At 43.8% G+C, this 18,155-nt stretch overlaps 1 pseudogene; it reads right to left on the reverse strand.

Annotated features, from left to right (window-relative positions):
* Positions 1 to 264: 264 nt before the first annotated feature.
* Positions 265 to 18,155, reverse strand: part of LOC123389286 — a 68,120-nt pseudogene continuing 50,229 nt past the window's right edge.

Below are 18,155 nucleotides of genomic sequence, written 5' to 3' on the forward strand. Positions count from 1 at the left end.
TTAGACCATTTCTTAAGAGTAATTTTAGATTTACAGAAAAATTGAGCAAAAAGTGTAGAGAGTACGCATGTTGTAGTCAACTTTCTGTGGAACTCAACCTGTGTTGTATTGGTGTAACACCCATCATTTGAAGAACCCCCACTTTTATTGAGATCCAATTTACCTATCACACAATTTATCCATTTTAAGTGTACAATTCCACAATTATCAGCATATATAGAATTATACAACTATCACAATGAACTTAGAACAGTTCCATTACTGTAAAAAAAAAAAAAAAAAAAAAGACCTCGCCAAGCCTATCATTTCTATCCCCTTTGGCCCATTAGGTGTCAGAAGGAAATCTAAAATATTCTGGGCTTCACAAATACCATCAGGGCAAACCTTTCTTCCCAGTATATGTACCTACCTGCATAAGTAGTTTTTTTGCCATATTGGATTAGCAATTCCTCCCTGTCTGATAAGCTTTCTCATTACTTAAAGACTTAAAAACAAAACAACAACAACAACAGCAACAACAAAACCCCAAAGCCTTTTCAGGCTCTTTCACCTGTTTGCAGGTGCAATGGGTGTGTGTGTGCTCAGGTTCACAGGACGTCCCCTCCTGGTGCCCTCTTTGCCCCACAGCTTGGATCTGAGAATTAGGGTTAGTCTTGCGGGTGAATGAGCTTCACTGAGCAGAGTGGGGAACAGAAGGGCCTGGTGTTTGCCACGTGCTTGTGACCCTCAGTACTGCTGCTTCTGTATGTGAAGCCACCTTTGCTGGAAACGCCTTCCAGTTTGCCAACGGCATCAGATTCTTTACCGCTCATGGATGTCTCATGGGAATTTGTCCTCTGACTGGTATAATTGCTGAAGACGCTTGCTGGCCATTCCCCAAAGAAAGAGGTTTGATGATTGTTTTAGGAACAGAATGGTGGTTTTGCATCTTCTGATAAGCTGACTATTCCAAACTTGGGAATATTTCCTCTGTTTCCCAAATAAATACCGTCCACACCCGTTCTCCAACAAAATTAAAATAGAGAAGTATAGGTTCAAAGATCTTTCTATCAGAAAGACCTCTTAAAAAAGAAAGAAAGACCTCTTAAGAAAACAGACACACACATGCACACTATAGTTGAATTCCTGGAGGTCCTCTCCCTATCTTACTGTCCTGGATAATAGTTCTAACATCTAGAATTTGGATCTTCATTGGTTAGTTTAAAATATTTTTTTAAAGATTTTATTTATTTATTTGACAGATCACAGTAGGCAGAGAAATAGAGAGGGAGAGGGAAGCAGGCTCCCTACTGAGCAGACAGCCCGATGTGGGGCTCGATCCCAGGACCCTGGGCCATGACCTGAGCTGAAAGCAGAGGCTTTAACCCATGAGCCACCCAGGCACTCCTTCATTGGTTAGTTTTATAGATACGGTTTTTCTTGGAGATGAGCAAGTGGGGTCTATCTTTCTCACTGCTGATCCCTCACAGAGCCTAGCTTAGACCCTGTACAACTTTTATAAGATTCGTGATTCAAAAAGGAGCCATGTTAATAACAAATCTAAGAATTCAGACCATAGATTTGGAACAAAGCATATGAATTTCAGAGAAGCAGACATTTTAGAAGAAAACTGCCCCTCTAAACTTAGAGGCATTGAAGCCATCCCTTTTCCCAAGGTCTTAAAGAAAAAGAAAGCTCTGAGTGTATACCACTGCGAATGAGTAGGAAACAGCATTGAGTATTTAATGCTCTCAAAGTGAACACTTCCCTTCAAGAGATAGCCAGGAATTCCTGAGAGCAGCAGATTTTCTTTACAAAAACTATCGGATGATGGGCAAAAATAACAAAATGGGGGTCATGAAAATCCTGAGAACGCCCCAATGGTAGGACAGATCAGGGGTCAGATCTCTGCTGTGCCCCCGGGCACTCATCATTTTTTTCTCCAGCCTTTCTCTCGTCCTTTGTGGGATGGATGTCTTCGATTTATTGTAAGACGATGGGACACTTCACATCAGACATAACATGGGGGACAAATCCCATGTACGTTGGGTTTTGTCCATTTCTTTTCCATGATTCAAAAAATACCCAGGAGAATACTTCCTTGGTTGTTTTAAAGATAGAAAAAGAAACCCACATAAAGTATCTTCTTAAGCTATTTTACTATAAGTTGGTGTTGACTGTAAGACCAAACTAGATTGGGGGAAAAAAAACTTCAGCTAAAAGGGGCTTGTGCTTGTGTGTACACACAGCCGTATGAAGAAATAGGGGCCAGACAGGAATCAGAAGAAGATGGGAGGGCCTTATTTACATAGTCTGTATAGACTTATTTAAAGTAAACTTCTAAGGCAGTGCTTCTCAAACTTGACTTTGTATCATGGAAGGTCTTGTTAAAACACAGATTTTTGTCCACTTCCCCCATCCCCACAGCCCTGCCATTTCTGATTCTACAGTTTGGGGTGGGTCCTAAGAATTTTCATTTCAAATAAGATGACAGCGATATTCTAATGCTGGACCTAGGACCACGCTGAGAACTATTGCCGTCGAGGCAATTGTCAGATTCTCAACCTTGGTTGTACCTTGAGATCACCTGGGAAGCTTTGCAAAACACCGATGCCTGGGGTGAACCCAAGCCTCAGTTGAGAAGTTCTGATATTTCACTGCTTTGGGTGCGGTGTCTGGACATCAGGAGCTTTAAAAGTGCAAAAGTTAAAAACAATTTAACAATTGTTAAAAACAATTTCCCTGTCAGTTCTGGTATATTTTAGAAAAAGGACATTTAATTTTTTGTTCATTCAGTAAATATCAATTGAGTTTCCACTATAACCTGAGCCTTGTGTGGGGTGTTAGGGATATGGATATAAATCAACAGAAAAAGGCAGATTGTCACTTTGATAACTAAGGAGGTGGCTGGCATACCAATGATTTACAGAGAGCTATTAAGAGCTGTGAGTGGGGGGCCCTTGGATGGCTTAGTTGGTTAAGCATCTGCTTTCGGCTCATGTCACGATCCTGGGGTCCTGGGATTGAGCCGAACATCCAAATCCCTGTTCAGCAGGAAGCCTGCTTCTCCCTCTGTCTGTGTTTTCTCTCTCTCTCTCTGTTAAATAAATAAAATCTTGAAGAAAAAAAAAAAAAGCTCTTGTGGAGGTCAATGAGTTTTAAGTGAGCAAAGACTTCATTAATGAACTCAAACTTAATTTTGAAGAATGAGGATTTTTTTATGGGCAGAGACTTAGGGGAAGAACATATGGAGGAGAGGCCTGGAGCTAGGAATGGACACAGGATGTGTTCACAGGTGTTCTCAGTTACCTGGAGCCTGGGGTAGGTGGTATGCGAGGAGGCGGCAGAAGTTGTCTAGAACCAGGGGAAGTGTTTCAAGATTCCAGGAGGACGGCGCTCCTGGGTGGTTCAGTCAGTTAAGCGTATGTCTTAGGCTCAAGTCATGATACCAGGGTCCTGGGATGGAGCCCCACATAGGACTCCTTGCTCAGTTTGAAGGCTGTTTCTTCCTGTTTCTCTGCCTGTTGTTCCTTAGTTCCTCTGTTACTTTCTCTGTTTAAAAAAAAAAAAAAAGAGATTCCAGGAAGAGAGTGATATGACTGATGATTACCAGCTACATTTGAGATAGGAAGACCTACCTGAGAAATGTTCTCTAGGTAGGATCATTTTTATCTTTTTAAAAATATTTTATTTATTTATTTATTTATTTATTTGAGAGAGAGAGAGCGAGACAGAGAGAGAGAGAGACAGACAGAGAGCCCTCCTGCGCACACATGGGGGAGGAGGAGGAAGAGGGACAAGCTCAGATGCAGGACTCGATCCCGGACCCTGAGATCATGACCTGAACCCAAAGCAAGAACTGGATTCCTCAGGCACTGAGCCACCCAGACGCCCTTGAATAATCTCTATCTTGAGGTTATATCTAGGATATTCCCCAGAGGTATATAATCAGGGCACCCAAACATCATAGACTAATAGGAAAACAAGACACTAGCTTCCTCCTCATTGGCTAACTCCCAAACTTCTGATTTGATTCTGGGCGAATAGGAAGGACACATTTGTTCTCACAGGAGTCTACCTGTTTTTGGACTTCGGAAATGTGGGCAGAGAAAGAGTAATGTAGAGAAAGAAGATACCAGACAGGAGCAAAAGGAAACGCAAAAGACCCCGAGGTTTGGAACAGCACAGAAGGGTGAACAAAAATTGAACTTCTGGGAACCTGTTTCTCACCTCTGGCCAGGGGGTCCCTCTGAAACCCTGCTGGGGAAGACCAAAGGCCAGATCTGGTGGCCTGTACTGCCTCCTGCAGGTACGATCCTGAATTACCGCCTGAATTTTATCCTGTGCTTTGGGGAAACCCAGATGGGACCCAGGATATGCCTGGGCTCCCTCCAGGTTACCCCCAAGTTGGGCCAGCACTTAACGATTCTGTTCCTTGCATTTCAGACTGACTGGCTTATAAAGGATCATTCTTCATGAATATTAAAAGGTACTTTCCCCCTATGTTTCTATATCTCTGAAGTCCGAACATGTCTTGGAATTAATCGTCAGTTTAAGCCACAGACGGTTTTCCCCTTTGAGCTACTCAAAGGAGCATCTTACCATCAATACCATCCTAAACTTGGAAAAATATGGCTATATTTATTTCACATGCATCAGAGGTGAGGCCTGATGGACAAGGCATGACTTGGAATGTGGAAGATCCACCAGCCCCTTGAATCTCTAATACACTTTCTTTCTTATATTCTGCATCGCCGTTACTCACTAGTTCTTTGATTTTTGGCAAATTATCGGAGTCTCAATTTCTTCATCCTATGTATCTTACACGGTTTTGTCAGAGTTTAATGATCTTATATATAAAGTCCTTGAAAGGTCCCTACCTTGCACATTAAAGCCCTCAGTAAATAACTATTATCATTTCCAAATTAAAATCTCAAAAACTGAGAGCTGTTCTACAAATACCCCAAAGGAAAGGCATTGGTACAAAAACACTCTTCATTCTAGAATGTGCCGTTGAATTGCAAAGGCAATCTGTGCAGTTTAATCCTTGGAATTGAGAAAGACCTGCTGCTGAGCTGCTCACTTTCTGTTGATAACAAAGGCAGGAGAATTCAGATGGAGGCCGTGGGGGCAGTTATTTTAAATATTTGGATGTTTAAAGTCTTATGCAGGAGCCTGCTATATTTGCCTCCTGCAATTCAAAACCTCCCGTCCCCAAACCGTGTTTTCCTTTGTGCCCTTAAAACTAGCCAGCTCGACTTCTGCTTTATTTTGATAAACCTGGAAAGGCAGAGCCCAGTCTTTTAAGAAAGATTTTCCAGGGCTTAAGGCAGCCGAACCTAAATGAAACCGAAAATGACAATGAGAAGAGGCAATGCTATCTATCGCTGTCGCTAGTTGCTGTCTGTAGCTCTCCCTAGCAATCGCAGGATAAAATAAAGCCCCGTGTTGAAGGGCAGGGCATACGCAGGCTGGGTCTTGAAGCCTCAGTTAGCTCTGCAGGGAGGTGGCTCTGAGAAGGACCCCAATGGGAATGGAGCTTATAAAGATGTCTTGGAGCAGCCTTTTGTGTTTGCCATGTGGCTGCCCCTTCAGCTCCCTAATACCCCTTCTCTCTTAAATGATACGAATTGTACAGTCCAAGTTCTTAGCACAAGTCCCAAGGAGAGGGAAGCAGCCTTAAAAGGGGAAGAAATCAAAGCTTTCCATGGTGGCCATGCTGTGCTTTCGTTTCCTGGTAACACCATTGCATTTCTGGGGGTGTGTCGGGAGGAGGAGCTGAAGGGGGAAGCATGGAGTTTGCTTTTTTTTTTTTTTTTTCTTTTTTTAAGATTTATTTATTTATTTTAGAAAGAGAGAATGAGTGGGGGAAGGGGCAGAGGGAGAGAAGCTCAAGCAGATTCCCCATTACGTGTGGAGCCTAACATGAGACCTGATCCTAAAAGCCTGACATGACCTGAGCTGAAACCAAGAGCCACACACTCTACCAACTAAGCCACCCAGGAGCCCCTAGCCGGTAATCTTGAAATACTCCTCCTGCTCAGGACCCTCCTTTCTCTGTGCCTCTGGCCTTCTTCTCTGCCACTGTTCAATCTTCCATTCCCAGCTCCCCTACATAGGTCGTAAGCTCAGTTGATACCTCGAGGTCCCAGATGGATTAAGAATCCTGCAGGGGCGCCTGCATGGCTCAGTTGGTTAAGCAGCTGCCTTCGGCTCAGGCCATGGTTCCAGGGTCCTGGGATCAAGCCCCACATCGGGCTTCCTGCTCAGCAGAGAGCCTGCTTCTCTCTCTCCCTCTGCCTGCTTCTCTGCTTACTTGTGCTCTCTATCTCTCTGTCAAAAAAATAAATAAATAAACAAATACATAAATAAATAAAAGAATCTTGCAGGTATGAGGGATGCCTGGGTGGCTCAGTCTGTTAAGCCGCTGCGTTTGGCCCAGGTCATGATCCCGGGTCCTGGGATCTAGCCCCAGCGGGGATCTGCTTCTTCCTCTCCCTCTACCCTTCACCCTGGCTTTTGCTTTCTGTTTTTCTCTCAAATAAATAAAATCTTTAAAAAAAAAAAAGTGAGCCACCCAGATGTCCCCCTCCGCCTCCCCCACCTTTCCCCCCCACCCCCAAAGCACATTTTGTAAAAAAAAAAAACCACTGAGAAAAGGAAAAAGCAAGTCACCAGGTGGAAGAAAATACTTGCATTACCTATAACCCCATGGTTATGGATATATCTTATCCATAATACATTTTTAAATGCCTTGAATTAGTAAAATAAAATAAAACAAAACAAAATAAAATAAAATAAGAGGCCACCCCACAGGAGGTGAGCAATAAAAAAATAAAAAAGTAGAATCATAGGAACATTTTCTTGAGCAGTTGCTATATGCCAGGCATAAAGCTATTACCGTCGTCTCATCTCATTTAAAACAACTTTATGTGATTATTACTATTATCATTATTGTTATTAATTTAATAACAGTAAAAGACAGTAAGATTCAGGGGATTTAAATACTTTGCTGCAAAGGCCTTGATACCTAAGAGGTGTAGATTTGAGCTCCACTCTGTTGCCTAATCACGTAGATATAAGAGTACAGACGCAGGTGTGCCAGGCTTACCACAGCTGTCCCGGATGACCAGGTTCCGGCCTTCCTTCAGGTGGATGGTGAGGAGGTAGGCAAAAGGACTGGGCAGGTTACTCAAGCCATCACTGGCTTCCCCAAACATCTACACAGAGAAGTAGGTTAAGTCTGCTGTTCGGCGATCGAGGGAGAGAATTTCAGAGCTGAAGCAAAACTCACTACATAGGCAAATCGTCAAGCTGCATCTCCCACACCCCATGCTTGATGGCCTGGCTACAATGATTTATTAGCACATCCTTCATGTTTCTCCCCAGTGGGATTTTTTACCAAAATTCCTGATCATATCTTTGCAATCTTAACTCTGTCCCAACATAATCACACACGTGGTAAGCCAGTATCTGCCATACCCTTAAAGCTCAGTGATTTCTGGTAGGATTCTTTCTTCTGGAACTCAAGGGGCAGCCCAGAGGGAGGGAGTAGCACATGTGGATTCCACATGTGTCCCACAGACATGGGTCCAGACTCAGATGCAAAGCGGCTTCCTCATTTTCTCTCGCTTCCCACCAAACCTTTCCACCCTGGCACACCTCCTCCACATTTCTGTTCACGACCACTCCACCATCAACCCGGAGCCCACACATCGGTTGGGTACATACCCCTCCCGTGTCCACATGTGACACACTTTGAGTGCTCACCCTTTTGCTAATTGTCCTCCATTCCCTGCCTCCACTGTGGTGTCTCCTCCACTTACCCTCAGTCTTGCTTCCCCTCAACATGGCTCACTTCCCTGTCCAGGAATTCATCAACTCCTACCGGCCACAAGGTCGACTCCAAGTCCATTTCTGAATATTTATTCAATGAATCCAACTAAAGTGTTGAACTAGAACTTTACACTCTAGCTCAAATTTTTGTCTTTCCAAAGAGAAAGGACAGATAAAGTAATTTATCGTTCATTTATTGGACATTCAATTAATCAATTTTGTGGCTGGGTCTCCCTTGACAGCCTTCTTTTGAAACTTTCGCCCATCCAGGTTTCAAAGCACTTCCGAACCGCTTTGTCTCCTTTACCATCCCACTCAACTGCCTAGCTGCTCTGTATTTTTAGAAAAATCGGTCCCAGTCTGACAGATCAATTCACCCTGAATTAATCTTCCCAGCCATAAAGTGCAAGGCCTGCCTTTGTAGGTGGATCTGCTTCGGCGTGCTTCAAAAACAGGCAAAGAAATACAGATCCACACATTTGCTAAGAAATCATGTTTACTCCAGTGTTTGTTTTTAAGGAACGTCACTCACAGATTGTTGGGATGTCAGAGAAGCATTCAGATCACCATTTTCACATAGCTTCTGTAAAAAAAGAAAAAAAATCCCGCTTTCAAAAGGCAAAATGGTATCAGCCTACAGGGATAGATAGACTTTATTAGGTCATTCGCTTTGAGTCTGCCATCTGCATGGTCAATTTCAAGTGCGCAGGCTGCCTTCCCACAGACGTGGCCAGGGTTGGCGATAACAGTTGGATTCAGTAGAGGCCCTCTGGCTACAGCCTCTGCCAACTTAGTTCTCGATCGGAGGACGGACAAGGCTGACTCTGCTCTACCACCAGGCTGCTCTGCCATCTTTCATTCAACCAGGCTCTAGTGGGCAGGCAGCATGAATTGGGAGCACCTGAGCCCTCCCACCAGGTCCCTCCCACCGCGGGCCTCCCTGGTCCTCTGCCACCAAGGAGAAGTAGGCAGATCATATGGCGGAGACCTGGGCTCATCGCACAGGTGGGAACATTTCAAATGTGATCTGGAAGACCTTCCTCCCACCTTATCTTCCAGAGTCTGTACAATCCCCAAGCAAAAGGTAAAAAATGGAATTCTGAACGAAAGCTCAGAATGGGAGGGGTGTGGGTTTCCCTACTGAAGGTACCTATGAAATGATCCCACAGGGCAAGGAAACAGTCGGTAGTTAGTGTGGGATACAGTAAACATATCCACTGTGCAGGTTTCAGATGCAGATTCAGGGTCCAGGAGAGCTCTTGGACCCCTTGAGGTGTTCTGGGCTGGAGATAAGGACAGCTGTCAGCACAGAAAGGCAGAGTGTAAGGGACATGAGTTAATGGTCTTCCCGCATTTTGGATATGTTCCTGCTGGGCTGGTGCCTTAGCCAGGGCTGATTTCTTGTGTGAGAAACATGGGATTTCTCCCTCCAAACAAGGCTGGGTAACTCCAAAGTGTCAAGAAAACTGAGGCAGGCAGTCAACCTGCAAAGACAGCTTTGATGACCATGAACCTTTGAGGGTAGACACTCTGAGGACCAGGAGCACTGTGGTCACTCACTGGGCCTTCTAATCCACAATGCTCATCAGGGACGGCCAAGCACAAGTCAGACGGTGGTGGACGGATAGGGGCTTTAAAGCATCACCCTCAGAAGGCACACCCAACATGCTCTGCCCCAAACTGGCCTCTCTGTGCTTAATGATAACATTAATTAAGGGACAAAATGAGTCCACACAACCACCGTCACTTACACGCTATCAAACATGAGCACAGAGCTCTTACTCAAATATGTGACAAGTCTTCCACTTACAACAACATGGAAATTAAATGTGAAGAATGACATTAATTCAATATTATGGCTGGTTTTACTCACAGAAAAGTCACAGAACTTAAAGTTATGGTTCCCACAGCCACCGTAACTGTCACACACCATATATACACACCAACGAAGGAAAGTGATCACATAAAGAAGAGCAGAAATGCTACATAGGCACTGAGGACCAAGTTACGGCCGCTGGAGGACACATAACCTTGACTATTCCCTTCCATTCTTCATAGAGACAAAGGTATTATCCACTGAGTAGAAGTTAAATGATTTCACTTGTTTGTAAACCTAGTAACTGCATCAATGAGTTCTTCTTTAAAAAGAGCACAGTTATGACTTTCCTCATAGGAATCCCTGGTATCCCACAATCACGAGGATATATTGTTGATGTTCTCAACAAGCATAATCAAGCACTCTGTTTTTTATTTGACTTTTGAAAAGTTAACACACAAAAATTGTTGTGTACAGCATTACAATTTTTAAGCCACGTATAGACTTGTGGGACCATGACAACAATCAGGACAGAACAGTTCTGTTCCCTGATAGCACTCATTCATTCAAGCCCACTGGGGTTCAGCCTGTCTTCCCCATGTAGTTTCACCTTTTCCAGAATATCCTGCACATGGATTCATACCGTATGCAAACATGACATCTGACATATTTCACTCAACACAATGCCTTTGAAACCCATCCACGTGGTCCTCTGCATAAATCATTTAAATTAAACCTTTTTCATTGTTGAATCGTATTCCACTGAATACATGAGTCGTAATTTATCCAACAAGTGTGGTTTTCAAACCTTTCAACCAAATGATTTCCAAGGACTCAGGGAAAGATAAATAATTTTGAATACCATGAGCACTAAACAGTTTACTATGACAGGGGCACTTTGGGGGTTCAGTAGGTTAAGTGTCCAGCTGTTGATTTCAGCTCAGGTCATGATCTCAGGGTTGTGAAACTGAGCCTCACATCAGGCTCTGAACAGGGCATGGAGTCTGTTTATGATTCTTTCTCTTCTTCTCCCTCTGTTCCATCCCACCTCACCACTTATGCATTCTCTCTCTCTCTCTCAAAAAAAAAAAAAAGAAAAGAAAAAAAGAAAGAAAAAATAAAAAAGTTTACTATGACAAAACAGTCTAATTACATAGAAACATTAAAAAAATATAGCACCAACATTTTAGCATAAAAACTAGTATAAGGTTAGCCAGCTCTAACACAACTCTCAGTGCTGCTTTTTGGGTGAGTGGTTTTGTGCTTTTGGTTTGGTTTGGTTTTTAAAGACACAGACTTTGCATTGGTATTTCCTTTCTACCTAAATAGAAATTGGTGGGAAGGTACTATATTTTGCATTCTCTTTAGTTGAGAGTCCTCTATCTGCAAGAATGCAGGTTTATTAAAATTCAGCAGGATATGGGAAGAAATGAGCATGGATGGGCCAATGATATAAAAAGAAAATCTCCCCTACTCACTCACCAAGGATCTTAAGAGCAAAACACAATTGAGAGTAAACATCTTCCTTTTGTGTGAGCAAAGCGTGATCTTGTACAAATACCCCCTCCCATGGGGCTCATCGAACGCTCTCACCATGAAGCACACACAGGAAGCCAAATTATAAACCATGTAAACAATCGCTGGGCCTTTAAACCTCAATACAAGGAGTCATAAACCCACATCCCGAAAAGCTAAGTGAATAAAACGCTGGCTGAGAAGAGCACTTCTACAGTGTCTGAACAACACTCAAGAGTACGTCACTATAGCGAACAGTACATGGATACAGATTTACTTAACGACCGTATCCGCATCTAGGTTCCCGAGAATCGGGACACTCTGGATGGCAGCGTTCATACACACAAACACCTACCAAACAAAGAAGTAGCAAAATGCATGAAGGAGATGGACAAACCCCAACGCAGAGCCTGGATACAGTGACAGAATCAAAACAACACACGTGGCGATGGGAGGACAAAATTAAGAATTCAGTTGAGAAAAATCCAGGTCTACCAAATGGCTGAGTTCATGCCTATTAAATTTGTACACAACTTTTCAAGGAGCTATTTACTGTACAGTCGTCAGCTACCTAGTTAGTTCCCCCCCACACACTCCCAAGATTGTTCTCTGTAAGTGATTACCCCGGGATACCGAGATGCAAACTAGAAGTCACACATGCATGCATGTGTGTGTGTGTGTGTGTGTGTGCGTGCATGTGTGCATACAAATATGCTCTATTCAATCACATGTCAGTTTAAAGCACTGGTCAGCAACGTCCAACCCACCACCTGCTTCTACAGATTAGGTTTAAACTTTCGAACACAGTCCTATCTACTCATTGACATGTTTATCTATGGCTGATCTCACGATACCCTATCGGGGCTGGGATGTTGCAACAGAGGCTTGTGGGCCACAAAGATAGACATATTTATTATCTGGCCCTTTGTGGAAAAAGTTTGCCAACCCCTGGTATGATCAACCTTTATTTTCACGCTTAGTAATATCTGTCCACTCACCTTGCATGCACTCTTTTCACGCTTGTTACCAGCAGGTAGCTTAAAAGAATAATGGTCCCCATTACACTTTCTTAGCACTTTGTAATTTACAAATACACACATTCTCCTGTTAAGGGGCCCACAAGCTGTCATCAGTATCACCGATGTAGGAATAAGGAAGCCGATGTGAACAGGATAATTGGCTGCTGAAGGGAGATTAAAGAGTTAGACTTTTATTGGAGTGTCCTGGATCCTCCACTCTTTTCACGGTGCCCAGATCCAGGAGAATTCAAAATTAGAATGCCCAGCTCTGTGCGGAGTAGACGAGACTTGGGAGTCAGAAAGACCTGATTTCGAATCCTACTTGTTCTACTACCTATCTTTGGGTTCTTGCACAATTTACTTAAAATTCAAGACATGAGAACATCTCCAAAAGGGCCAAAAAAGATACTTACTTTACAGATTATTTGGAGAAAAATTAATTCATTGAAAAGCTGTCTCTGGGCCAGACACTACTAGGCTGCTTGTATGTAGAGGGAACCAAACAGATGTGGTCCCATGACCACATCTTATATGGTCTTATATTGTACCAAGCACAGGTCCTTATATGTAACCTCTCAGAAAGCGATACTGGTGTGGCCTTTCTGTTAGTATTGCTGTCTTACTAGTATGATTGTTATTAAGGTGGGGGATGTGTTTAGGAAGACTGGAGGAAAAAGCTCAATGAAGGTGGTCAGCCAACCAAGTCCCTTCCTTCATTCCAACCATCCCTTTCCCTCTGATACTTTCATCACAACAGAGCTAGAGGGCTGGTAATGAAGTCTCAGGACAGTGCCCCCACCCCTTCCAAGCACAGCTCATTGACCTGTGCATGCTTCCTCCATGGCTCTTCTCCAAGGCAAAGCTTCTACTTACTGCTATTCCCAGGGTCTAGAGCAGGTGTTATAAGCACCACCTGTATACTACTTACCCCTGCCTGTGAGCAACACCATTATTGAGCCCAAAGGGATCCTTCTTAGCCCATTCTTTGGTACCCCCAGGTAGCCCTATGGTCTCGCAAGCTTGCCCAACAGAAAAGGAAAGCCCACATGACACACACAGCCTCCAAAGTAACTCACATCCCCAACCACTGTCCCCTCACACTGCTGCCCTGCTATTCCTGAATCACACCAGGCACTCCTCTGCCTTCCTGGAGCCTGTACACTTACTCTTCTCTCCTCTAGAGAAGCTCTTTCTCCAGGCACCAACACACCTGAATTCCTTGCCTCCACTAGGTCTTTGGGTAAATGCGACCAACCCAGAAGAGGTCTTTCCGGACTTCTCTATTCAAGCACTCCCAATCACCTTCTCTGCTTTGTTTTTCTCTATTACACCTGGCCCTCTCTGAACATATCTGTAGCCTGCCCCCATTGGGACCAGGATGAGATCTCCACGAGATAGTGGATGTTTCTTCGGTTGACGGTTGTGTTCCTGGTGTCTACAGCAGCATCTGCACGTAGTAGGCACTCAACAGAGGAGAAAGGAGGGAGGAAAGAAGAAGAAAGAGGCCAACCCCACAAAAGACCCTGGAACACGGCTGACGTGCCTGTCTTGTGGACATGGTGATGGTGAGGAATGATTCTGGAGATAAATCACTAACAGTACAGAACATGTAACTGAGAGGTAGAGAAATTAATGTACCTGTTCAGTTGTGCCAGCTGTAAGCTAGTTCCTCTGTACTGCTTTGTCACTGTGTTTCTCTGTGGTCACAAAACTGAAGCTCTGTGGTTGCCTAGTAGTGTTTCTGGAAACCTCCCAATAAGGTAAGGTACTTCTCTAAACCACTCAACTCATCTGCATAAGCTAGCACCAAAGCTAGTTATTTAAAACTTCAACTGCCAAATAAAATGTCAGGAAATCCCCAGTGGGTGACTACATGGACAATGTGGTGGTAGGAGGCAATAATCCTTTCATTCAGGAGTATTAGTCGCTGAGCACAATAAGGCCATTCAACCACTATAATTAGACTCACCTGTAAAAGGGCACAGTGGACACACAAAAATAACTACCTTCCTTCGAGGGGCACCTGGGTGGCTCAGTCGACTGAGCGCCCACCCGGCTCTCGATTTTGGCTCAGGACATGGTCTCAGGGTGCTGGGATCAAACCCCGCATTGGGGGTTCCGCACTCAGCATGGAGTCTCCTGGAGCTTCTCTCTCTCTCTCTCCATCTTCCCTTCCCCCTGCTTGTGTGAGCTCTCTCTCTAAAATAAATAAATCTTAAAAAAGAAAAACCTCCCTTTGACTACCAACTTTTTTAGATCAGCGGCTCTGAGTTGTCTCATTTCCAAACTCCTGATGTACATAGAGTTTTGCAATTGGATTCAGACAGTCCTGGATTTAGCTCCTGGCTCTAACACCAGCTTGATGATGTTAAATAAGTCATTAAACCTTCCGGGCCCTCATTTCATTCTGGGAAATGTAATGGTAGAAACCACTATAATAACTAATAAATACAAACATAATATGCAAACCATGTCAGGTGCTTGTGCCCTCAACCTATTTGAGCTAAGAGCTTTTCATTTTTTTTTTTTTTTTTTTTTGGCCTTAAAATTTTGCATGAAACTCAGCAACTTGGCTTATTCCCTGCCTGAGTTGGAGCGGATATGCCCTCCCTCTTCAGGCCCTTTCCTGACCACCTGCTACATGACTCCTCCCCATTCACCTTGCCCAGTGATCCAGCACAGCTCAGGGGCCGGGACCACCTCAGATCTTCGTCATTGTCTTTGTGAAATCTGGGCCTATGCTCAACTCCACCATCAACACCAAGGAGGGGAACCAGTGGCAACTTTCTGTATTTTCTAAATACCTGACTTTATAAAGCAGAAGAGAGTATCTTATAAAATGAGTACCAGGGAAGGAAGTGAGAAGAACAAAGGAAAGGGGGAAAAAAAAAGAAGAAAAAAGAAGCTACTCTACCCCTGGGTCTCCTTAACTGTATTTAACCTGACATTTAGGAATTCCTTTAGAGCCCGCCCTCCTTCCCCCAGGCCTCCATGTATCACCACCTTCCCCAACCCAGCGGAAATTCATGCAGCCCCACAGTACCTAGCATGGCCTGTGGCTTGAACATCAGCTGTGGAGAAACATGAGTCAATATATTTCACATAAGGGCCTGTGGGTGGCTCAGTTCGTTGAGTGTCCAGCTCTTGGTTTTAGCTCAGGTCATGATCTCAGAGTCGTGACACTGAACCCCACGCAGGGCTCCATGCTCAACATACAGAATTGGCTTGAGATTCTTGCTCTCCCTCTCCTTCTTCCACCACTTAAATGATTATTTTAAAATGTGTGTGTGTGTGTGTGTGTGTGTGTGTATATATATATACATATATATATATATATATATTTTTCCCCCCACATAAATGAGATGTGCAGAAAGCTGGAATGGAAAGAAAAAAAGGTGTCTGTTCCTCAGGAGCTCCCAGTCTAATAAGAGATGCCAACTTCAAGGGGCGCCTGGGTGGCTCTGTGGGTTAAAGCTTCTGCCTTTGGCTCAGGTCATGATCCTAGGGTCCTGGGATTGAGGCCGCATCAGGCTCTCTGCTCAGCGAAGCCTACTTCCTCCTCTCTCTCTGCCTGCCTCTTTGCCTACTTGTGATCTCTGCATGTCAAATAAATTTTTTAAAAATCTTAAAAAAAAAGAGAGAGAGAGAGAGATGCCAACTTCTAAACAACCAATGAAAATACAAAATGGTGGAGGGGTTTGGCAATAAAAAAGGTGCCCTTTGCCACCTCCTATCCCCAAGTTTTGGTGATGACAGCAAGCAGGATCAAACTGTAAGACCACCTTTCATCCATCAGAAGCCAGACATACAAAGTCATGTAAAGGAGACAATCTGGTTGCCGGGCAACCATGTGAGGTTCTCAGCCTGACTGAAAGTGATAATTACACAGCTAATCAAATAGTGTGTCAATCCAAAAGAGGACAAGGTCATGCAAGAAGACCTGGATAAAAGTTTGTACTTACTCCTGAACCCTATGGAGGGAAGAGAGAGCCCAGCCCACAGGACTCTAAGAACCTTGGCCTCATGGCCTAGGCAGGTTGGCATGTGGGCATCATGTCATTGGCCCAAGCCAACAAAATGTGAGTATGTCAAGTCCTCATTTGGAATTCAAACGCTATTGGGAGATGGATGGCTATCTACACCATTCAGTGCAGAACCTACCCATTCTCTTCTCAGGGATTTGAGTCCACAAAACAGTCTCCTGATTCTATGTGACTTGTAATGCAGGCTGACTTCAGGGAGCCAATACACCCAACAGGCTCTCCAAAGTATTTCTAGGCCCTGATATAATTATTGCTCACTCCCCTTTAATGAAGTTGATGCTCATTATGATTTGACTTCCCAAATAACTTGACAATAATGACACAGTGAGCTGTTTATATCAAAATAAATATGAGAGTCTACATAGTATTTCATTCTCATTGCATATGAGTCACCATTTGTAATTTCTAGCTCAGTCTCATGGGTATTGGGTTATCATGAGGTGGTACTCTGAGCCAGATGGCCAGTGGACAGTTAATACAGGTCTTGGAAGCTAATGATCTTCTCAGGGTCTTACTCAGTGACACCTTTGCCGACTACCCATTTGCCTTCCCTTCCCTACTCCCTCTATTTGCTCCAAACCCTTTCTCCCTCTACAGATTTCTAGAGAAAGCAGAATGAGGTTAGTGTTCCATGACAGCAAAAGTGACATGCTGTGTAAACAAAGGTAGGGGGAAGATACAGATTATATAGTCAGGAAACCCAGACAAGGAAAAGAAATTTTCAGCTGGGCTTTGAAGGACTGAGAGAATTTATGTGAGAGGAGAAGACAGATGTGAGATGGGTCTCTGAAGATTACAGAGACCATGAGAAGCAAGGAAAGGGGAACAGTCTAACATCATTTCATGTCATTTCACGGGTGCCACCCGGTGCATAATGGTGATGTTGCCAAGAAACAAATGTTTGTATCTGTGAGAGCACTTCAGAGAGACAGAATTCTGCCAGAACCAGTTGTGATCAGGTTTCTGTGGACTATCCAGTGTGGTATGAATCTGGGACCCAAGAGAAAAGTCTAGAGAATCCTCTTCCAGCAAATGCATCCTTTATTCTAAAATGACTTTCTTCCACTTTGGTCTTAGGGATGGTTGAGCACGACAGTGAGACTGTTCCATACTTGATTATTTCAGACTTCCATGTGGCCTCTACATTCTCACATCCCTTTTTCCTCTTCCCTCTTAATTTTATTCTTTGCTTTCTCATTCCATTTCCCCTAAATGTAAGCCCGCGCCTCACTTCATTGCTGACCCTGACAGGAGTGGGGAAAAAACTGGAAGACACTCAGCCAACATCATTATCTGGGGTGTTATCCCACTGCTGCAGGTTCAGCCTTGAAGTTGCCCTTGGACATAAAACATGGGAGACAAACATCAATGGGTACTTGAACCACAGATGCTCCTTGCTTTACCCCTCCCCACTCTGGAAACCTACAAATAATATCAGCCACACCACGAATACTCAGCAAACATCTTATTGTCTTTGTGGTACCCCAATATGGTGGAAGGAGATAAAAGGGGGATAGGCAGAGCAATGCACTTGACCACATGTGATCCCATAGGCCTGATTAGCTATAGCCCAGTCCCGCCATCCTCTGCAAACCAAGCAGATACGTAGCACTCAAGTGACCATGGGAGGATCAGTCTCAGTTTCTACTTTGCACGTCCTAGGACAGGAAAATAGAAGCAGAAGATTTGTATTCAAAAAAGAGGTTTAGAGACACCTGGCTGACTCAGCTGATGAAGCACGTAACTCTTAATCTCAGGGTTGTGGGTTTGAACCTCAGATTCAGGGCACAGATGACTTCAAAATAAAATATTAAAAGAAGTTTGCTTTCTCTTCATAAATTATTCCAAGAGTTTTGCATTTAGCCCAGAAAAGAGAAAGTTAACCACTACCAACCATCCATTTACCATCCATAAACAGCCCCTCAACAAAGACCACCCTTCCTAGCA

The sequence above is a fragment of the Mustela putorius genome, unplaced genomic scaffold, assembly GCF_011764305.1.
Source record: "Mustela putorius furo isolate JIRA1106 unplaced genomic scaffold, ASM1176430v1.1 tig00003972_pilon_pilon_pilon, whole genome shotgun sequence".
In the NCBI taxonomy this organism is placed as follows: domain Eukaryota; kingdom Metazoa; phylum Chordata; class Mammalia; order Carnivora; family Mustelidae; genus Mustela; species Mustela putorius.